The sequence below is a fragment of the Manis pentadactyla genome, chromosome 4 (genome assembly GCF_030020395.1).
Source record: "Manis pentadactyla isolate mManPen7 chromosome 4, mManPen7.hap1, whole genome shotgun sequence".
NCBI classification, from domain to species: Eukaryota; Metazoa; Chordata; class Mammalia; order Pholidota; family Manidae; genus Manis; species Manis pentadactyla.
In genome coordinates, this window is record NC_080022.1 from 124332009 (window position 1) to 124356503 (window position 24495).

At 42.1% G+C, this 24495-nt stretch overlaps 1 long non-coding RNA gene across 1 annotated transcript in view; it reads right to left on the minus strand.

Moving 5' to 3' along the window:
* Positions 1 to 11708: 11708 nt before the first annotated feature.
* LOC118932403 (uncharacterized) overlaps positions 11709 to 24495 on the minus strand; it is a 67667-nt gene continuing 54880 nt past the window's right edge. The window contains exons 4-5 of the long non-coding RNA XR_005032763.2: positions 16016 to 16136; positions 11709 to 15395 (exon numbers count right to left, since the gene is read on the minus strand). This is a non-coding gene — a long non-coding RNA (uncharacterized LOC118932403). The remainder of the gene's footprint in view (positions 15396 to 16015; positions 16137 to 24495) is intronic.

The window sequence follows — 24495 nt, forward strand, 5'->3', positions numbered from 1 at the left end:
CCTTCCACCCTGTCCTTTAACTGAATGACTGTAAACAGTATGGCCAATGCTGTGCTCAGTTCCCCAAAGGCTCTCCACTCTGCCTCCATTTTGTAACATCCATAGTGACTTAGGACAGAACTCCAGCTCCAGTATTGATTAATCAAAGCCAAATCATCCCATCAGACTTTTTGAGGAACCTAGATTGATGCCAACCAGGGCATGGCGTTCTCCCAGCAATCCATTGGTCCGGGGTGCACACATAATAATCAGACCAAAGGGAAGAAATATATTTTGTGACGGGGGGAGAGGCTCTTTGGTTTTTTTCCTACCATTGGATCCTACAGTGGTGAGAGGAGCCAGCCCTAGGCAGAAACCAGCTTTAAGGAAAAGGGCCAGAAGAGCCTGTGTCCTTCATGACAGCGTGGAACTGCTGCTCGGGCCAACCAGAAATCCCATGCCCTCTGCAGGTAAAATTGTAATATTTCCAGAATATCTCGCCTGGCTTTAGTACATCTGCATTATCAATAGGTGTTCAGAGGTGGAAAGAAGTATGGCTTTAGTGCATTTGCATCATTCCTCAGGGGTGGAGAGAAGTTCATCTCCATATCAGTGGGTAATTATCTGGGCAAAGGAGGGCTTATCTGTACTTGAGAGGCGAGGGGAGGGCTGGTTTGCTTCTGCTGGAGCAGGAGAGACAGCCCAGAACTGCAATTTGTGAGCAATAAAAGAATTTTGAATTTTATTTCTCCCTTTGACTGATTTTGGTTTTTACAGGTTTTTTGCCCCGGGATTTCCTTTCCCCGGACTTCCACCCCATTATTAGGTTCAGTCATGTACACCAGAATTTCTTCTGATTCAGGCCAGTTTGAGTGGTTGCAACCCTGGGGTGGGGGTGGGGGGCGGAATATTTTCCCTGCCTGGGGCAAAATACCTTTGAACCAAAATCAGTCGAAGGGTCAAATAAAGTGGGAGAAAACCATTTATTGCCTACAAACAGTCGTCCACTTCTGCTCGCCTCGTGTCTCTCATGACCCAGCTGCAGAGAAAGGGACCCCATCCAAACTCTCAGGTCCAGATATGCTCTCACTCCCCCATGTAATTACTATTTGGTATGGAGATGGACTACTTCTTTCCACCCCTTGGCAACACCTATTGATATGGAGATGTACTAAGGTCAGGCAAGAGATTCTAGAAATATTGCAATTTTACCCACAATGGTACTTTCTGTTATCACTAAAAGTGAAGGCATGTAGATGGACACTTTTGATTATGCCATGAGAAAAATAAGTTCATTGAGCCAAAAGAGTCCAGTGTCAGTTGCTTAGTTTGGCAACATGCAGACAGAAATTTGGGAATGTATTTTGCATATATTTAGATTTGCATTACCAAATCTTGTACACATATTGAATCAGTAGGTCTGTTTCTCTGGCCACTGACTGGCTCTAAGTTCTAGGATCTGCATGGAGCACTAGACGGAGGTCCAGACACTGAACTGTAGGCTCGAGTCCATCTCTAACTGAGCATAGTGTTTTGTTTGTATATTTGTGATTTCTCTACTTTTCCCAACAGTTAAAAAAAGAGAGTGAGGCTAAACATAGTGCAAGCTTGAGTGAAATAAGAAGGATCCCTTTATGTGCAGGGAGACTGCACATTTTCAGTGTCAATTCCACCACGACCACCACCTTCCAAGGTCTGAGTGTCTCCCTTGTTGGTGTTTCTGTGTGAAAGACCCATGCCCCCCGTTAGTGCTAAGTCAGCAGTGATTTAGAGTTTAAGTGCATTTTATTACAAGAGATTTACAGTTAAACAGCTAAGTCACAGGGCTTAATCTACCCCTTCCTCTGGCTTTTCACTCCTGCTCTGCATAACTCTAGCTAGACCACCTGAATCCCTGTCCTTCAGCTAAACTGGGAGCACAAGCCCCTCCCAGCCCCACTCGGATGCGCCTTCTTTTCCGGCCTTTTTTGGTTTATGGCTCAGCTCATGGATTGCATTCTGTTAAACCGGGGGAGTCGGTATTAGCATTAGGAGGAAGGGGTAGTGAGCAGAGAATCTTTGATGCAAACAGGCAGAGACCATGTCATAAAAAGCCTTGTGCATTACTCTAAACAATTTTGAAGTCATTTTTAGAGAAATTTTATGATTTAATCAAAATATTATTTAAGGTGACACTAATCAAAATATTAGTTAAGATAACCAACTCATAAACCAAATAATCCCTGATATTTCCATGGATTAACAAAACAAAGCTTTATTTTTTCTTCATGGTACATGCCAATGAGGGTGTTTCTGGTTGGGTGGTTTTCCTCCCAGAAAGGATTCAGGGACCAAGGCTCCTAAAACTTGCAGATCCCGGGGCTCACACATAGCTCCTAGGGTTGCAATAGATGGCGAGAGTCCATCTGAGAATTTTACCAGTATTTAACTACTTCAGCCCAGAGAACACCCACACCCACATCATTTCTGCTCATTCTCCCCTGGCAAGAGCTAATCGTTTGGCTCAACATAAAGACAAGGGGTACTGGTATATGTAGCTCCTGGCTTTTCAGGCAGCCACTCCCCTGCAACAATGCAGCACAATGAAAGGGAAACACCAGGCTCTGGAGGTCAGTTATGTGTCTCTGACAGGAGCAAGGAGAAGTCCTGAGTAGGTTAACGCTTTGGAATGGCCTTTCCTGGTTGCAGAGTGGAGGATGGATCGAAGGAAAGGAAGAGTAGACAGAGGGAGCAGTGCAGAGGCTGGGCTCCCATCCAGGGGACAAATGCCAGGAGTCACCTGCTCCTTACTACAGCTTGGATGGAAAAGGGAAAGGTAGTCAAGAAACACTGAGGAGATGGCACCCCAGATCTTGCGCCCAAATTCAGAGTGGTATTCAGAACGGGGAGCCAAGAGCAGCATGACTCACCCTTCTGACCTGAGATACCACCCGCAGGTTGGCAGAGGCACTGAGTTGGGAGTCCAGGAGGAAGAGGGGTTTTGTTGGTAGTGGGGAGTGGGGAGACCATCCAGGTGTGGAATTAGAGGTGTGGAGTTCTATTATATAAAATCACTTGTGGTTGAACTTGGGTGGAGCTGGCTTTCTGCTGCCCCGGGTGCCTTCATTTTTTCTCTGGCCCCTACTATTTTCTTTCTGATCAGTCACCTCTGACTCGTTATTATTAATCTATCTTCCCCCAAAATCACTTTTGTTTTCCTAACTGCATGATTGGACTTTACGTATTTTTTCTTTAATTATAAAAATACCATATGCTAATTGTAGAAAATTTTGAACTTTTAGTCAAGATGCAAGACATTGCAAGCTCAGCATTTTCCTCTTTCAGCCCGATCACTCAATCCACATGCATTTGCTTTAACAATGTGTCAATTAAAGAAAACATATTGACATGAAACTGAGAAAAGTTTCAGCATCTAGAATCAGAGAGACTATACTCCACTCTTCAGCCCCCAGAGAGTCTATGCCTTAGGGGACAGAGATTTCATTCCCTGTGGAGCAAAGACTAGAACCTCCTTAATCCCAGAAGGAGACCTATAAATCTCTACTACTAGCCCAGGGTCTGGACCTAGAAATGAGGCACACCCAGCACCATGGGTGGAAACAGAGTCACCTGTGAGAAGCTGGAACCCTGAGCTGTGCCGCATGTACGGTGAGATATGAACTCTCATTGCACACTGTGAAGCAGAGCCCCGTGTGCATAAACAGCTTATGTCCAGGTGCAGACATAGTGACCTTCTCAAGGCTGAGGCAGAGAAAACATTGCAACGTCTCTTTACCCATCAATCCAGAATGTCTTCATAATCTAGTTCCCAGGCTAGATTTTGGCTGAACATGAACTCATGGTCAAGAATTACAAAACGCACAAGGAAACACTCAGTCCTAATGGAGATTCAGCAGATGAGAAGCCAAATAATATACCCAAGATACTGGAGGCCAAACAATATTAAATCAACATGGTAAAATTGTCTAAAAAAATAAAGAAGTGAATCTTCTATGCAATAATAAGAAATGACCATTTGCAAAATAGTTTTAAGAGAACCAAGGAGAAATCCTGCATGGAAAAAAGATAACCAATATAATTTAAAACTCAGAATTTTATCAAGTAAAACAAAACTTACTTAAAGGCAGTTTCTTTTGTCTGCTTTGTTTAGTGTTTAAGCCTTAGCACTTAGAACAGTACCTGATATATGTACAAATGCTTTTGAATGAATGTGTGAATAAATAGGTGGGCTAAATAGAATTGGCAGAGGAAAAGAACTGAATTGAAAGCTAGAACTAAAACACCACACAGAGAAAATACAAAGAGGCACAACATTTTAAGAAAGAAAAGAAGGAAGGAAGGAAAGATGGGAGGGAGGGAAGGAGGGAGGGAGGGAAGGAGGGAAGGAGGGAGGGGAGGGAAGGAAGATATTTAAGACCTAGACAAGAGAAAGTAGTTTTCCAACATGCTTTTAAAAGGGATTCCAGAAAAACACAATAGAACAAATGAGGCAGTGGCAATATTCAAAGAGATGCTCTTCAGTAAGTTTCCAGTATTTAAAATGTATAAAGAATTCCTAAAAAATTAATGGAAGGGTAAACATTCAAAGAGAAAAATGGCAAAGCTATTCAGAGGAAATTCAATGAAAAAGACCCAAAAGGTTAATTAACATGTGGAAAAATGCTCAGGCCCATTAGTGATCTTGAAAACAGCAATTAAATATCATATCCATCCCATCAGATTGGAAATATATAACCTGATAACATCAAGCATGGGAAAACAGCAACTTTTGTACTTTGCAGGAAGGAGTATAATTTGGAACAATTAATTTTGACATTAACTAGTATAACTAAAGATGTTCAATCTACATGGCAAAATTTGTTTCTGGTTTCTTCCTCCCCAAAATTCTCACATACAAGGTAACATTTACAGCTAAATTGACCGTCACATTATTTGTAATAGTGAAATGTACAAACAGGCCAACTGCTGGTCAGTGAGGGAATCTACAATGAAATGGCAGTTTATTTATACCATTGTATTGTTATAACAGCAAGCAAAATGTACTAGACTTGCACATGTGTTGACAGGAATAATTTCAAAGACACATGATGAATGAAAAAAAATGCAGCCAGGAAAGTTATATTATGATACAAAACAATACTATACATAGTTTAAGGAGACATGGATTTGTAGTAAATATATAAAAACATGCATGAGAATCATACACATAAGCTTGAAGATAGTGGGTGTCCCTAGGGACGTAGAGGGGGTGAGAGTGGGACGGAATGGGCAGAGGAAGAAAGTGGGGAGTGAGATTTTAACTCCAGTTACAAAGATTTCATAAATATACAAATGGAAAAATGTACACTCTAAAACTCAGTTTTACTATTGGTTATGTCTTCTTGTGTCTTTTACATGTTTAAAAATTCAAACTAACTTACTAAAGACTGAAAGCAAAATAAAAACATTTTCAGATCAGTAAATATTAAGAGAATTTACAACTGAGGAACCATTGCTGGCATAAGTGGATTTATAAACTTTAGTAAAAAAAAATTGAAAATGATGTATAAGAAGCAATGTTGGACAAAAAACATTACAAATCATGTTGGAAATTTTCAATAACCATGGACAGTAAAAAATATATTGATTATTACCATGAATTATTTTTTTGTTGCAAACCAAAACATAAGTAAAGTACTAGATAAAAACTATCTGAAAGATGGGAGAATGGAAGCGGGTAAAGAATGAAGCACCCTTATTAATTTGCTCAGGGAAAGGATCGAGATATTAAGTTTAGACTTTGTTAGCAAAGCATGAAGGTCACTACAGACATCAGAAACTTCAGGGTGACAGCTAAAAGCATACAGATACAATGTAGGATTTCCAAATCAGTAGAAAGAAAGAAAGAGGGAACTATAAAAAGCTTTTATTACATCAGTTGAAGGCAAAGAGTATAAAAAAACACACCAAGAAAAAGCACGTTCATAGAAAATGTAAACTAAAAATTGTGAAGTCATCAAAGTAAATGAGAGATTTAATTCGCACATCAGTGTGACTCTCAGTTTTCATTAAGAAAAAAAGAGTATTATGCTACTTATGAGAGGCATCTCACCCCTGTTTGAAAACTCTACCTGAAGTTCTAATATAAAAGAACAGAAGAACATGCCACACAAAGACAAATTAAGAAAGCAAACAAAAACAACAAAATTCCACCATTATAGGCAGCAACGATAAAACAGAAAGAAGCAAAAGAAGAGGAAATTGGTATAGCGATAACAGTAGCATCAAATAATATTGAAGGCAAACTAAAAACACTAAGGAGTAGAGAAGGGAAAACATCCCGCCAACTGATGGTAATAATCACTAATATTATCTGTATATATTCCTCCAAAATTAGAATTGTATTAAATATGTTTTAAATATTTGTCTCAGTCATTTGCTGATATTCAGCATGTTATCATTTCTGGAGATACTTCAGTACTACAATGTCCCCTCTTCCCCATCACATGGATGGTCTACAATTTATGTATTAGCTTTTGTTGTTGGATGGTAAGACCCTTTGTAATTTTTTGCTGATATAAGTAACAATGTAATTAATGAACACTGTCTTGCATAAATCTGCATGTAGTTTTCTGCATGGTTTTACATTTGTCTTTAGCTGAGTATAAGGAGCTGAATGTATGTGGGTGGAAAATTATTTATTCTTCAGTGTCTTTAGTCGACCCCTGTGATGAACGGCACAGCAGGGTTTGGTTTGTTTAGATATGGACACAAACTTGATTTAATAAGTGGTAGTGCTCAGCAAGAGCCAGCAGAACCATCTGGGTCCTTGCTGCTAAGAGCTGGCTGGGTGCTTGGTCAGCTATCAGGTCAAGGTCTCCGTGGATACAGAGATGGAGGCACAGAATCCCTGTCCTCTTGAAGCCCGTTCACATCACAGTGGACAACATGCAAGCAGACATCAAGAGCTATGTGACAACTGCTATAAGGAGCACTTGAGTGTAGCTTTTCAGACTTTGATTTATTTTAAATCAGGAGCAGAAGTTGCAAAAAAATAATAATAATTGAATTATTGATAGTACTGATCAATAAATAAGGATCACTGAATATCAGATGTACTCCTATATATTTGTATTCTTCAGAAACATTCTTTCAATTTAATGCTTCAAGATTACTACAGCTTCTCAAAGAGCAGTCTGTGCCTAATCCCTGACCTCCTCATCGAATCCATCCGCACAGTGCATAAGGGGTTGAGGGCAGCAGGGCCCTGAAGGCCCTGAGCCCTGCACAGTTCACCGGACCTTGCAGGAACCAGCCCTGTGGAACGGGTGCCCCAGGGACCTCGCTCTGCAACCCATTTTATGAAGGTTTAGTCTGCCTCCTGCCCTTACCCTTCTGAGAATAGTCACGGCTCACCAATGACATGTGGGGACACCCATGACACATTTGATATTTTGCTGATGATCTAGTCCCAGGAAGTGTTGAGACCAAACCAGGCCATCAAGAAAAGACACAGACAGTTATTACCACAGTGAATTTTTACAGCAACCACATTGACTGAAAACCAGGCACACGATGGAAAAAGCAAGTGGTGCCAGCCATGGCTTCACCGCAAAACATGCCCTGAAATGTGGTCCGCACACTTAGACCTGCCTGCCAGAAACATGGGCAGCTCCTGCCAATTGTTGGAGGAGACATTTACACACAATGAAGAGAACTGAATTAACTGTAACCTAATACCATCAGTCCCAGTGTTTTTGATGCATTGAGCAGTGATGGAAATTGGCTAGTAGATGTTGGGGATCTCAAGGAAATAGTAATATCCCAGTAATGTTTGATAAACTAAAAGCAAGTATTTGTGCGTGTTGGCTGTCACTGGCCTGAAAGAGAAAGTACATGTTGGACAATACTGAGATGTCAGGTTAGGGGGTACGGCTAGAGGCTAGGGAATTTTGAAAACCAGTGCAGCTGAAGAAGTGATGCCACAACAGAGTCTATATTGAGCCTGAACTAATTAGCTTGCCAGGCAAGGAGAGCTGAATTACTCTGGAGCAGGTTCAGCAGATCTCCTTGTATTTGTGTGTGGGCATGAATAGGCAAAGGAGGATCCCAAAACAGTGTTCGTTAGTGGCAAAGGGAATTGAAAAGTCTTCCTCGGGACTGACCATTCTTACAGGGTGAGGTGCCTGGGGCATCCATTCCACAAGGCTGGTTCCCACAAGGTCCAGCTGAGCTGTGCAAGACTCAGACAGGCTTAGGGTAATGCTACACTCAATCCCTTATGCACTGTGCAGGGACCAAGCAAAGTTTCCTTTTAGCATCCATGGGTAATAGGGAGCTACTGAAGATTCTTGAGAAGGGAAACAAATGATCAACATAGTATTTTAACAATATGACCAACCTGATAACCCAAATATGTACCTTTCATCCATCAGAAAGATATGACTAGTATGATTCTAATGTCAATTTCAGGAATGACTTTGGCTTGCTTTACCCAATTTCCATCCCCTGGTCATGTTTTTGAGCAATAATTATTTCAGGATCTGCGACTGCATTTGAAAATGGATCCTCTTCACTGTAGACAGTATTCTAGAATCCCAGTTTAGAAACTAGAGGCATCGGGTCCACTCCTAAGCATCTATCAGTTCCTCTTTTCTGCAGAGGAAAAGGGGAAGCTAGCAGGCTGCTCCTCTTCTAAGGACCCTGTGGGCTGGAACAACTGCAGGAATGGTGAGAGAAGTGGTGGGGGCCCGGGCATCTGCATCCCGGAGGGCTGGGTCCCAGGTCACGAAGCTGAAGGGAGACGACGGAGGGCAAAGACAGGGATTGCAGAGACACTGGCCAACCTGGCAAGTCCTAGGGCATTGCAGGCGGGTGTGGGGCAGGGGCAGGGTGTCTGCGGCTAACACCTGGGTTTTAAGAAGCTCCAGAGGGTTCCAGCTTCACTCCAAGGCCTGGGGCAGGGCTGAATCATGACTTGGGTGCATACTTTTATTTAGACTGGAATGAACACCTCTTCAAAGAAGCCCTGCATTCCTCTGGCGTGCCCAAGATCTGGCAACGTTGACTGACAAGCTGGGATCCTCAGGGCATATCAGTCACATTTTATTTTTTAAAAACTCTTCCACAGTCCAAAACCGAAGGAGATTCAAGGTCAAGGCGGTATCTACCGCGTCAAAACGTACAGGTCCCGCTTCCCCCTCTCTTTGCCCCTCCCCCTCGCCTCAGCTCGGGCCTCCTGGAACTTCAAGGGCTGCGGGTCCTTCCTTCGCGCTGCTGCGGCTCACGCCGCATCGCGTGCTCGGGCGTCCCCCCTCCTCTGGGGACCGCTGCGCTGAGAAGCCTGCTTCCTTTCAGGGGAGCCGCATCCCCTCGATAGTTGCAAATCTAAACCATACCACGACACGGGTTTATAAACACATCGAAGCCAGGCGAACAAGGGTTTCCCACCAAAGATAAAAGTAGCAGAGAGGTTTTTCCACATCTGCCCTGGCGGGGCGCCGGCTCTGCTCGGATGGGCGTGCCGGAGGCCTGGCTGGAGCGGGTCTGCAGGGATGCGCCTGCCTGCCGGAGCCCCCAGAGGAGCTAGGCCTGTCGCCCAGCCCCTGCCCTGTGGCAGCACCCCTGGAGATGAGTTCTGAATGGAGAGTTCGAAGTCTTGTGATTGCACGCCATCCACAACAATTTGGGAGCAAATTACTATTTATTTTATTTTACCACCTTTACTGATGGTACAATTTACATACCATAAAATATGCCCCTTTTCAGTATGCAGTGGGGTGAGTCTTGACAAAAGTGTGTCTCTGTTACTGCTACCATAATGAAGATGGAGAACACTTCCATGTCCCCCGTCCCTGTGCAGGGTGCCCCTGCCCTGCCTCCAGCCCCTGTTGATCACTGTCTGCCTTTTCTAGAACTTCATGCAAATGGCATCCTACAGGGGCCAGGTGTCCAGCTTCCTCAGCTCCTCCTTATTCATGTATGTTCTTGCGCATAACAGTAAGGGGTTCCTTTTTTCAATTCTAAGTAGTTTTTCACGGTGAAGATATACCGAAATTTTTACCTGTTGATGGTCAGTTGAGTTGTTTCCAGTCGAGAACTATTACTGAATAAAGCTGCTATGAATATTCATGTGCAGGCTTTCATGTCCTTTGGGTAAATGCCTAAGCTGGAATTGCTGGGTCATATGCTAAGTGTATCTTTAACTTTCTAAGAACTGCTAAATGTTCTCCAAAGTGATTGTACCCATCAGCAATGTGTGAATGTATGAATGTTCCCGTTGTTCCTGTGCTCACAACACTTGGTATTATCAGCTCTGCTTTCCTGTTAGCTACCAGCATTGTGAGTTTAAGTTGTATTTTCCTGATGCCTAATCATGTTGAGCATCATTTTATGTTCTTCTTGACCATTCATATCACTTGTTTTCTGAAGTGTCTCTTTAAATCTTTGAGATAAGTCACTTATATGAAACCTTGGATATAATGGGAAAACTCTAGATAGAGGGCCAGAGGACTAGGGTTTGAATCTTAGCCTGTAAGTAGCTGTGACTTCAGTAAGTGATTCCCAAACTGTAGGCATCAGTTTCTGACCTTTATGATGAAGAAAAGTGACTAGATATCTTTTTCCGCTCCAGATTCTGCGACTACATTCTCCCTTTCTTCATTATAAGATAGGCCTGTCTCTGGTGGGGCTCAAAGAAACAGTCGCAGAATGTGAAAATGGAAAGGGACATGGGAGATCTCATCCTGCTCCTGCTCTATTCAGATGTCAAAAGAGTTTAATGTGGCCAACATTATACAAGTATGTAATGCTCCAGATGCAACTGTCCCAGTTCCTCTGGCTCTAGGAACTTTACATAAGGGTTTGAGAAATAGACATGTATGCTGCCACCGATTTCAGAGAAAATCCCCTGGGAGTAAAAACTGTGCAACATGATTTTGTTTTGTTTTGTTTTGTTCACCCAAATGAGGAGATACTCATTTGCACCCCTGGCATTCATGTGAGCAATACAGGGCAGTTAATATGAGCGACCTGGAGGGTCCTGAGCCCAGGGTCTGCTGGGGGAAGATGCTGCACCCTGGTTTTGCAGGTGCATTCACATTAAGACACAAACCCGGCATCCTCAGCCCAGGCAGCTTGTTTATAGAGCTGTGATGGCTATAAACATTGCCACGCAAATTGCATTTACACTCTGGTCTATAGAATGAATTCTGTAAACTGACAAGTACTTAGGGGCCAGAGTCTATTCCTCTGTAATTAAGGCACACCATTCCCATGGGTGTTAATGTTTATAGAAGACTAGTTAACCTTGCACAGGATCTGGGATCATGGGGCCGTGCGTGCCATTCAGCTGCAGAGCTCAAGAATGTATTTGCATGCTGGCAAGGTATACTGTCGCAGAGAGGACAATCTCACCTTGTTCTCAGGGCCAGGGCAAGCCCCTCGACCTGGTTTGCATGGCCTCAAGTCCCTTGATTGCTCGACCAAGGCCTGGAACTTCACTTTCCCTGAACAACCCCAATTTAATGGACTGTGATGATTGGTCTTACACTGTAACTCTGTTCTGTTACTTGAGCAAACCATGTAGTTACACATTCGTTTGTAACTTTCCAAGACCCCCTATGAAAGAAGGAGCCATTGTAAACCTTTGAAACAGAACCCAGACATGCTGAGAGCCTCGGAGATTGTTTCCAGTAACACGAAACTGCTTTTCATTATGCACTCAACGGGCTACAAAGAGGGGCAAGACATGGTGCTTTTGTTCCAAAAGTTTACAATCTATAGTTGTTGGTAGACAAGGCAGGCATACATGAAAAATTCAATAAAATCCAAGAGGGTATGGGCTAAATCTCTGCTGGAGTGTGTAGAAGTTAGTCCATGAGAGATTCAGAAATGGGCAAGATTGCTGTGACCTGACTAAATGCAAGAAAACTTCAGGAAGGAGAAAGGGTTGGAAATGGCCCCTGATGGACACTGGGGCTTGGGAAGAGAGTGGATCAAAGCAAGGAAGTGTGTGGAGTGCTCAGTTTAGAGAGAAGAGAGGCCCGACTGAAGCAGAGCAGAGCTGTGAAGCCGGGAATGGAAAGCATGGGTCCTGTCCAGTTCTTGAAAGCCAGCAGATGCAGGGCACAGAAGAGAGACATAAAGGTAACTGTATGTTGTTTGTTCAGTACCCTCCGATGTCTTCTTAACGCACTCACAGTAGAAACTAAAGTCTTAAAAATAGCCCTACACTGTGTGCCCCCCATATCCCATTGCCTCCCTGATCTCTCTCTGTTGCTCACCCCACTCCAGCTATACCACCTTTCCTGTTCCTGTAACACTGGAGGCAACTTTCCACCATGGCACTTTTGCACTTTCTGTTCCCTCTACCAGCAATGCTTTTCCCACTGTTTCTATATGGTTCTCTAACCCACCACCCTTCTTTTACTTAAGTGTCCTTTGCTAATAACTCTGTTTAAAATGGTAACCTCACCTTTGGCTCTTTCTATCCTCTCTGTTGGGGTATTTTTCCAGAGGCATTTCATCTTCTAATGTCTTAGGTATATTTTTATTTTGTTTATTATGTCTCTTCCTCCACTAGAATGTAAATTCATGAGGACACAGGAGTTTGTCTGTGTTGTTCCTTGATGCATCCCCTGTGCCTAAAGTGATACCCAGAGACTCAATATATAATTTCCCAGTGAACAAGTGAGTAAGTGATTTTTAAGAGCTCTGACAGGATACAGGACCTGTCATAAGCACACCAGGACACACATGTGCAGCACTCACAGTACCAGCACGAAACTAGAGGAAGATATGTCCTTTCAGTGGCTGTCCTTATCAGCAGGTCAGGGCCAGTATTAGTTAGTGCACCTTTTTTGCGAGCAACAGAAGTTAAATTTGGCTAAGGGTAATTTACGGAAAGGAACAAGAGCTCTCAGGATTGACAGCAGCCAGAAGACCAGGCTAGGAAGCGGAGAAGGGTGCAGGCAGCCCTGGAAAGCACGTCATGTAACGCGGGGACTGCGTGGCCAGGAGGCTGTCATTGAGTGGAAGGAATGTTCCACTCAGAATTTAATTCCTCTCCTCAAGAATTAAATTCAATGAGGGAGATTCTAGTTGACCTGGCTTGGGTCACATGCCTGCCCCCATCCCTCTTCATAAAGATTTACTGTATTTTGGTGGCTCAGCCTCCATTGTCTTTTCCTAATATCCTTCACCAGTCTCTTTCTGAGTGATTTTTTTCCCCTACAAGATAGAGTTTGGTGAGATCTAATCAAGAATCTTTCTCTCCTCTGCCAAGGATATGAACTTGCTTTCTTTTCTATGATTTCACTCAGGAGATATAACCTGGGGAAATTGAAAAGGGGTTTCATTATAGGCATCTTCAAGAGTTTAACATAATGAAAATAACTTTGAAGTACATCAGACATTGCTTTTTACAAAACACTTCTACATATATTGTCTCATTTGAATCATAACATTTCTGTAAGGTAGTTGTTACTATCTTCATTTTATAGATGTGCAAACTGAAGCTTGGAGAGAATAAACTGAAGCAATTTAATTCAAATTCATCATGCCAGGACCATTTCAATATTAAATTCTATTACAATGGCAGCCCACATTTATGAGCACTTGCTCTGTATTAAGCACCATTATGCACATTACATGTATTAACAGAATTAAGTCTCACAACAGCGCAATGAAGTGCGTACTAATATTCTAGTTAGTAGATAAGCAGGCTGGGGTTGGTCTATGTACCCTGCCCAAGGTGACAAATTTAATTAGTGCTGGAACCAGGCTCCTAGCCCTGAGTCTGTGCCCTGAATACTAAGCCATACTGCCTCTAAAGTTTATTAAATAAATGTCAGTGGATGTACATGACATCAGCAATGAACAATTACTTTCAGCCCAATTTCTAGAAAACACTTGCTCCTGTGACTCAAATTCAAGGATTCCAAAGATGCACAGTGACAAATCCATAGTGGTCAGTTAATAAATATAAGGTGAATGAATGAATGAATGAATGAATTCACTCACAGACTTTTGGCAGCAAGAGGCTTTGTCTCTCAAGCAAGTCAGATTCTAGGACTGGAGAAGGAAGTTTCATTATGATTGTGTTGGTATATTTGATTTTCTACCCATTTGCTGAGTACAAAAGAAGAGACAAGTCCCTTTCATTTTTTCCTTCTGTTATGCTGGGTCCTGAGGCACAACATGCTTCAGAAAGGCATAGAGTACTTTCATTCTCAGGTATCTTGCATGATGTGATCTTGCTGAGTTAATTTTTGTCAAGTAGGGAAAAGCCTTCTGATTTGGAAAAAACCTAGCAGGATATCCTGCACCATAGGGTAGACCAATGGCCACCTTCAGAAGCTCATGCTAATGAGTTTTCCCATCTGTGGGCATCCTTTGCTTATGAATCCCAATGCAAGGAAGAGACATTTATTTTTATTTTTTTAAGCAGTTAGATTTTTGTTCTTTTGAACATCACATTAAATTGGCCATGAGACCCAGGATGGTACAATTGAGTGATAAAAGGTCTGAAGTATTAAGTGAAAATCTAGGAGATAGTCATGAGAAACAAATTCATTGGCATGGAGTGCTCACCAGCTGTGTATGTCAGGCTCTGTACTGGACTCCAAGGAGGCAGACACGATCCTTACCTCTTGAGCTTGCTGCTAGCTTGTTGCTTGTGTTTCAAAGAGGTCTGTGTATAAAGTGTACATTTGGGGGAATATCTTTTGGGGAAAGTGCCAACAGAGTGAACTTACTCCAGAACTACCCGATAAGGAAATCAGAAAACCAATCAATAGGCTGCAGTGAGTATGTGTCCGTGAGAAGCTGAGGGTCTGCAGAGTGGTACTCATGGGAAGGAGAAACGAGGACAAAGTGAAAGATGCTAAGCAAAGACAGTGGCTCTCCACCACCCAAATCCTTTAGTGGATATTTGATATCAGGTAGGCCTGCAAGAAGGCTGCACAAAGAACCGGACATGTATGGCCACACACCTGACTGGTGCACAGTAGGTAATCAAACAAACATTTGGATCATTACATTTTGAGGGCTATAAATGTACTAAAGCACTCATGAATGCACTATATAATCAGTCATAGCTTTCAAAAGTTCCATCTCAAAGAGTAATCAGATTTCAAGCAGATAAAATTGCTGATAACTGGATAGATTGCAGAGGAAAGCTGAAATGTTCAAGGTTCCCAGCTCTATCCTGTCCTAATCATTCTCAAAAGACTCAAAGAAGGAGTATTTCAGCAGCTACTTGAAAGACAGGATCAAGTCATTTAGCTCCATTCAGATTAAGTACCAAACATCACTTTAAAAACAGCAAATCCATAGCTTCAGTGCGGTTTACAGCTTGACCATGCTCCTTTACTTGTCCTGGAATATAAACCAGCTTCAGCAGGTATTTCTTTGTGCTGAAGGACTGGGATGAAGATCTGAGGGAAATAAAGGAAACGATTTTGGTAAGATGGGTGCTGCCATCAGAGAGGTCAGAGAGTACTAATTCTGACTCAAGATTTCCAAGAATTTTAAATGTTTATATGCCATGAGTAAGATCATTGATTGTAAATCCCAGTCATTAAGCTTTTCATATGCAAATGTACAGTTTGAGTCTGAGAGTTACTCTGTATCACCAGGTTCATACACTGATTACAAATAATCATCAGTAAGAACACAGGATTTGGGTCATAATGTTCAAGGACAGTTTTACTCCAAATATGGCACTGGGTTTATTCTTGGAAAAACACATGAATTTAACTTGGTGAAAGAAGCCCAATGAGAGTCCCAGATTTTATGAGTAAACCATTCCATTTCCCAGCCCAGCAGTTTCACACCTCCGCGAGCCCTCTAAACATCAACAAAAACTCTGAGGAGTTGATGGAAAAATGGTGTTAAGTCTCATGTTGTTTCAGGAATTTCCCAATATGCACTAAATTAACTTTGGGGCCATATGAGGCTGAGTGGTAGGAAATCGCTCCATTGGACACAGATGGCAGGCCTAATGTTCCCAACAGCTGTTGCACACACATGAAATCAGATTGGGATTAACACTTACCTTCAGAGTGGTCACACCCGGATGGGATGGCTTCTCTGTAATATACACCAAACTCAGCTTATGCCTCTGAAACCACATGACCTCCCAGGCCTTGGGAACATTTGATCCAGGAAATCTGAACCTAGGCAGAATCATAAAGCATCAGGTACACGTTAAGCAGGAATTTATCTGCTTTTTGTCTGAAGTGGCCTCACATTGATCCAGCTTTTGTCTGACTTGAAGTGAAATATTTATAGGCAAGCTGCTTTCTAAGACAGCGTTACAGACCCATTCAGGTTTGGTGTGAAATGTCTCTGCCCATTGACCACCTGCTGAAACCCAAACTCCAAGCACAACCAGACCCAAGCTTATTTGTGTCCCCGCAAGTTTCAGCCCTGATACCAGGTGGTAGCCAAAGTAGAATTTACAGTGAAATCTAGTTGACATGCCAGTGTAACTGGTCATTGGCAAACATATTAGATTTATCGAGTTAGTTTGTGATCAGTTCAGATCCTCAAAATATTCTCTTTGGAAGAGTACAATTCCTATAGCGAGGTGCAATTTTACAAATTCTGAAATTCTCTTTGATAGTATTTTCAGAACTGAGGCTCATTCATTCAAAGGGACTTCCAAATGCATCCTTGGAGGGTAGATTTCATTTTTAGAAATAATGAAAGGGTCATTCAGAGCTAAACCTGATGATGTAGGAAGGAGATCGAGTTGGGTGATATCCATTTATGCCAAAAAGAGGTGTGACTTAATTAATAAGGAAGATTTTTATTGTATGGCTTAGACATATGGTCTTAACGAAGTTCCAAAATCTTTTTTTTTTTTTTAGTAATGCCTATATTGTAGCAATTTGAATGCTTAAACTCTGGAATATTTGCTTAACAATATTTTGCTACCTACCATTAATGAGGGCAAACATACAGAAAGATGTCAGAAACCCTTCCTCTGTGGCTAATCTCAGGACTAAACGATTCCAAATTCCAAGGGCCTAATGCTGAGCTCTTCACTTTTTAGTATTATTTAGTCAAGTTTCTACATTTTCCTTACTTTCCTGTCTTTTTAAAGAGCTACTAACCAGCTTCAAATGTCCTTCTTTTATTCCCTTTCATTATCCCAATGCTTATGGTTCATCGTTTGTAACAAAGCCAGAAAGACCAGCAGCTAAAATCCGACTGAAGCTTGTTTCCCTCTCATTCCAGGCAAGTACACTCAGTCCAGGGCTGATCTGGTGCCTCCAAAGTTTGGAGTCCTGGGACTCTTGGTCTTTCCTTCACCCACAGCTTTGTCTTGGCATCCAAGACGGCTGCTCCAGCCCCTGCGCACACCCCCATGCCAGCCAATGGATAAAGAAGGGAGAGAAATCACTTTTCTCTCAAGAATACAGCCTGGAGGTTATATTCACCACTTAATCACTTCTGTTTAAATTCTTCTGGCCAGAATTAAGCTGAAAGTAAGGCTGGGAAACATAGTTTAACTCCTAACCACTTATCCAGAGAAAACATGTGATTTTGTTATTAAAGTGAAACAGAAAGAATCATATTGGAGAAAATAAGCAGCATCTAATGCACAGTCTCACACAAAAAGGCATAATTCCTATGTCTTGAGGAATGAGAGGAAGGGAGATGTCCACACTGAAGATAAGAAATGCAGCCAAAAGACAGTCACAAGATGACGGGGGCAAAGTGTGTGGGGCATCTGGCTGAGGCAGGAAAGAGATGGTCAGGATGGGTTTGTGAAAGGGAATTTTCCTCAGGAAATCCCAAAACTAATTAGACTGACTGGATGGGCACAGTCTGTTGGCATTCAGATGAGAAAGGAGAAACAATCCCAGAAAACTAGCGAACACAGGGATTTCTAGGCTCGAGCTATCCCCCATTACAAGAGAAGATTCCCAGTTTTGAAATACCAAACTTCCACTCCTCAGAGCAGAAGCCCATCCAACATGTTTTTCAATAAATAGTAACAGATAGTTACTATTTGAACAAATAGTTAAAAATTGTTACTATGTTAGCAAATAGTAACACATAGTAACAGACCAGAAAGAGATGGTGGTTAAGGCAGAGAATAATTCAAGAGCACATGGGGTTGCTAGGAAACAAGTTGGAGGGAATCGTTAAAGTCCCTGTAGCACTTATTTGGCAAATGCTTTATAGCCAGCACTCTAATTATGCTGCTAAGTGAAAAGAGCATTTAATAGACTCAAGATCAAGACATTCCACAGCATCAGGCCCCATCACCACATTATGCCACTTGATGTCTCAATACAGGGAATATCACTTGGCTGCAAGGCAAGGTTTCTCCCCTCCGGTATCAGGACCTTAATGCATATGAGAACATCCCTTCCATTGCTAAGATTCTCCAAGTGAAATTGTACCCATAAGCCCAGAACATTAGCCTGGCAGTTGTCCTCAGCATATATGTATTGATAATCAATTTTGCATGTGTTTTAGAGAACACTTGGAAATTAAAATCATGAGAGTTAGTCCTTGATGATACTCCTCAGCAAACCTCAGTAGAAGTGTAGAGAATAGTAAGTCAAAGTTGGTAAAGAGATACATAAAATCTATCTTCTCTCATATACTACTGAAAAGTCAATTGACATGAAGATTTTCTAGAGAGCTGCAATTCAAAATCAATTTTTCAGAAGGCTGACCAATAATCAAGTGGTGGCAGAGCATCATCCTATCCAGGATACCCCAAATTCTGTCAACGGAGAAACTTCCAAGGAGGAGGAGGATGAATAGGAGAAGGAGGCGGCGACAAGGAAGACAATTTTAACAGAGTTAGGAAAGATGGGGTGGCAGCAGTGAGTTAGCAAACCAGAAATGTTTAGGAATTCTTAAATGATACAAAGCAGATAGAATTATATCTAGTTTATATAAACAATAACTGAATGAAGAAACCGCAGCTCAGGACACATGCAAAAGGAGCTTTCTTTCGGGGAAGAAGCAGTGCTGAAAGATGGTGAAGCCAGGGGATGGTCACAGAAGCAGAAGAACCTGAGCTGTTCAACAGCTCCAACCGGAAAAGTTTCTCTTTCCTCTTTTCTCCTCTGTGCTAATCCTTGGAGGTAAAGGTGTCAGGGACAGAAAATCCACAAAAAGCCCCAGAATACAGTAGACCCAGGAGACATAGGGAATCCCTAGACACCTAAAGGCAAGCCAGAAATCCCCCGCCACCCGTGTTAGGGTTAATGGCTAAAGGATAACAGTATTCTCTTCAGAGATTTCTTTTCTGATTGACAGTGACATTCTTGTACAACTCTGCAAATATACTAAACACCACTGAATAGATCTCTTCAAGTAGGTGCATTGTATGGTACGTGAATCAGATCCCAATAAAACTGTGAAGGAAGGAGGGAAGGAGAGAAGGAAGGATGGAAGGAAGGAAGGAAGGAAGGAAGGAAGGAAGGAAGGAAGGAAGGAAGGAAGGAAGGAAGGAAGGAAGGAAGGAAGGAAGGAAGGAAGGAAGGAAGGGAGGGAGGGAGGGAGGGAGGGAGGGAGGGAGGGAGGGAGGGAGGGAGGGAGGAGGGAGGGAGGGAGGGAGGGAGGGAGGGAAGGAGGGAGAGAGAGAGAAAGAAGAAAAAAAATCCTGAGTGAACTAGTAATAGAAGAAAACTTCCAAATCACATACAGAGTAACCATCAGAAAACCACAACGAATAACAAATTCAGTTCCCATTAAGATATGATTAAAAGTAGGATGTCAGCTCCCATATGAGATACTTACCGCACAGTCACATCAATGCATTAAGAGAAAGAAAAGTAGAAATCTAAATACTAGGAGAGAGAGGAAGAAACACTGTCAATATTTGCAGAGGATAATATTATCTATTTAACGAATTTAGGAGAATCTGCCATAAACCAATAGGCCAACAGAAGGGGTCAGCAGAGCAGACGGGTATGACATCAACACGAATTTCCCATACACCAGCATCAACTGGCTAGGAAACATTTCAGGAAAAAGCATGTCATTAGCCATACCTACAGGAAACATAAAACACCTAAAAGTAGTAAGTAAGACCCATATGCACAAAGCTATCAAATACACCATGGAACATACCAGAAGAATTAAATAAATGAAGAGATACATCATTCACTGGACAAGAGGACTTTAGATTGTTAAAATTGAAATTCTGCTCAAATCAATATACATATTCAAATAATCTAAATCACTGTGGAGTTTTATGGAAGGCAACAAGCTAAATCTAACATTCATAAGGAAGAGAGGATGTGCAAGAAAATTGTTGAGGAAAGAGGGAGACATGTTCTGTGCCATATGAGCTTTAGAGAACTTGCTGATTCTGAAGAGCTGCTTCGCTTGAATGCTCAGATCTTACTTGGATCTTTTAGAAAGAGAATTTATTCATGTATTACTTGTAATACATACTGCCACTTATCTTCCTTCTCAAAATACTTGTCTGGAATTTTTTCATATCAAAATTGTGACACGTTAACTTCTGAGATAATGCATTACTAATGATTTGAGCTGGGGAAAAAAAGAAAAGAGCATCTTTATGAACAAGAGACATGAAAAGCAGTCAAAATGAACTAAAGAAACTCTTCAAAAAAGCAGTGTGTGACTTTCTACATTCATTCCTTCCTCTGAAATCCAAGGAAGTCACCTGGAGCTGTTTGGAATGGCCTGTCGTATCAGCACCACACATGATGGTCAATGTCATTTAGTTCAGGGCTGTAAAAGGGTTGAAATAATACTTTTACAAAACTGGATACTTCTGGTCAAAAATCTTACAACATTACCCTGCCTCATTAGCCCAGTTGCCAGCAGGTGCTGGACATTTAAGTAACTCACCAAGCACGCTAAGCCCTTCTTTTTTATTTGAAACAGATGCACAGCAAGACCTTAGGAGGAAAATAGATTTCTTGGTTTATGGTATTACCTCTTGTATACACATTCACAAGAAATGAAGTATAAATAAGTGATAAATGTAAGTGGTACGTATTTCCCAAACCATTCTGTTTGGACTTCTGTTATCACACTTGTCTGCAATGATTTTAATTATTTGTTTACATGGACTGGCTTAGGGCCAGCCAAATCATAGACACTTCATAAATATTTGTTGAAGAGATGAAAAAAAACTGGGGGGGGAAATTCCCCCTGTCATGAGACACCCCGTCCATAAGACAACAGAAACATTATCTAATCAGTATATTTGCACTTATTTTCAATCTGCTACTTGAAGATGGGTTTCTGTTTAAAATCATGTGTGGTCAGTCAGGATCCCTCAAGCACTGACACTTGGGTGCCCTGCCCAGGTCACCGTTCTGAGATTTGACAACATCCAGAGGGCCTGTTATCTCCGAACCTCTCTGTTCCCTTCAACTGTCTACACAAGGGACGTCTGGACTCAGAGCACCAGCATCCTCCACTGAGGGACAAAATGCAAGACTGTCCACACACTGGCCTCATGGGGAGGTCATTGTCCCCACCGCCTTCTCTCAGGGCCCTCCATGAAAATGTGCATGGTACCTTCTGATTTCTCATTCACCTACTTCCAGTTTCATTTCTGTTCCTAGTAAAATTACCCTGTGGTCCTTAGAGGTCCTGCTCTGAGCCTGTGTTCCTTTCCTCCCAGGCTCATTTACACTGATTTTCCTGCTCAGCCGCTTCGTTCCTGAACTCATTAACCCCCGCTGCAGTTCCGGGTACGAACAGGGCTTCTTCAGTTAACATTCCACAAACAAATTTCTTTAGAAGTGAACTCCTGCCTTCCAGTTGAAAATTGTTTCCAGTTTCCCATTAAAATACCTTTTAAAGCAGGAAGGGGAGGCAGGGAAACTCACAGTTCTATAAACCAAAATTGACGAGCAGCAGAATGTAAGGCTCCTGGAGGAATCTCTCCCAACCAGGCAAATGGAGCAGCATCTGGAGAATTCCATTCACATGACACTCTTTCAGTAGCATCTCTCCTCTCCAGCTTCCTATCATCTCACCAGAAAGCAGTGCCTTCTAAGCCACCACATACCTTAAAAGAACTCATTACTGGTTCTTCACTTAACAAACACACATCACCAGATAAATGTTTATTTGCTTAGCCAAGGGTTCACAAATAATAATAATAGCCATTATTGTTATTGTTATTATTATTTGGCAAACTTATTTTCAGCTACTACATTCAGATGGATGGACATCTGAACTATCATTTTCAAATATAAAAGTACTTCCAGCCGTCAGCAACCTCTTAGGCCTTAAGAGCCCTCAGTGAGGCAGATAATTCCCGGCAGGCCTAAGGCACAGACAGGGAAAGAGGAAAAGAGGAAGGAGCAGAGCTTAAGGAATAGAAAACAGGACATCATTTTCTTACTTGAAGCTGACCACTGGACCCTAGCACATTTTGCAGAAATTCTCAAGCCTTTGGCTTGGTGTAAGGAGTCTGCTTGGGATCAGACTCTGCTTCCCCTCGGCCTCTCCTCTGCCTCCCTCTGCTCTGGGACCTCTTTGTCCCCTGCTCCCGCTATTGCCCCCCACCCCAGCCACACTGCCCTCCTGCCTTACTGTTCCACCAACATGCCGCCTACCTCAGGGCCTGTGCACTTGCCCCTGCCTCTGCCAAGAACACTTTCCTTCCCAGATATCCACGTGACTTGCTTCATTCACATCAGTTATCAGCCCCAGCCTCCCTACTCTCTCGCACTGCGTCACCCTCCCCTCCTTCCCCTCCTTACTTCTCTTCACAGCAGTCTCTCGCTGCAGGCCTTCGCGTATGTGAGGAAGCATGTATGCATGTTCGCGTGTACGTATTTTGTCTGTTTTCCCTAGACTGTAGTTCTAAGCAAGCAAGGACACTGGATTATTCTCTGCTGATCCCTTGCCTGAGACCATGCCTGCCATTTAACAAATACTTATTAAATTAATGAATACATCGGTAATGGGAGGAAAAGGATTTCATGGCTGCTTTAAGAAATCTATCCAAATCACAGTCCCATGAAATTGACAGTTTGACAGCCCCTTGCCAATCTAACTTTTACTCCAGTCCTATGTGTACTAGAGAATAATGTATTTTACAAATATCAAGTCGACATACGCAGAAAATCAGCAGGTATAAAGAGGCATATATGGTTCCTGTATTATTCCTAACACACCCATTTCCCTTCCATCACAAAACCACAGGTATGAAAAACAGCTGAACTCATGACATTGGAACACATGGGAAGAGAAAATACCACAATATAAATCAAGAATTTGGTTTATAAAGACAGAGCATAAAAAGAGATTCAGAAAACAGTGCAGGAAGCTCCAAATCAGTGGTGGCAAGCCTATAGGGGTCAGGAAGGGAACCTAAACAAGTGAAGCAGCGTGAGATGAAACAGTAGGGAATGGTGGGGTCTGTGGGAAACTGGAGAGCACATGGAAGGAAGCAAGTGACTACTACTCAGCTCCAGGCCTTTGCTGATATGTTGGAAATGTCTGGCATCACCAAATAGTCCAATATTGCAAGAGGAAATGGAATCCAATTTTTATGTGAAATCACACGGGAATTAATTTTTTAAAAATCAAGCACTGAGCCTGGGCAACTCTTCTAGAGGATCAGGTCCATGGGCCACCAGTTTACAATTTCTGCTCTGTTCTAATAAATGAAATACAACCAGGCCTAGAGATGGGGAGATGGGACATTTGGGTTTAAGTGATACTTGGGTTTAGGAGAGCTCAGGAGTTCATTGAATTCAGTGTGGCCCACTATTAAAGAGGAATAACACCTACCTCAGACACTTTGTCTTCCATCAAGAGAAATTCCATGAATTTCCTTTTTATTATTTGGCACATTTACTCAACAATTTTAACTTCCCACAGAAATACTGTAAGCATACAATCCCTGTGCATATCATAAATTTGCAGCTCAATTTATTTTCACAACTGAGCACACCCATGTAATAAGCACCAGATCAAGAAGCAGAAATCCCTTGAATCCCAGCATCCTCCTTCAAGACCCTTCCCAACCTACCGATTCCAAAAGATAACCTGTATCGTGACTTCTGTGTAGACTGGTTTTGCCTGTGTCATACTTCATATTGATGGAACCACATGGCATGTGTGCTGTGGTCTGGCTTATTTCACTCAGATTATGTTTGTGAGATTTGGCCACACTTGTGGTTGTACGTGGCCTAATCTTACTTCTCTACGGTATCCTGTTGTATGACTATTGTACAATTTCTGTGTCCATTCCACTTAGGTAGATACTGCAGTTTTCACATTTTGACATTGCAAATAATGCTGCTAGGAATATTCTGGTATATGATTTTTTGTGAATCCTTGTGAGCATTCATGTTGGCTGTATTTCTATGAATCAAACTGTTAAATCATAGAGTATGAACATAATTAGCCTTAGTTGATACTATGAAACATTTTGCACAGAAATTGTATCATGAGAAGTTGTATCAAGTTACCTTCCAACTAGCAGTGTTGCTCTACATTCTTGCAAACTCTTGGTGTTGTCCTCGTAATTTTAACAACACTGGGAAGTGTGCTGTAGTG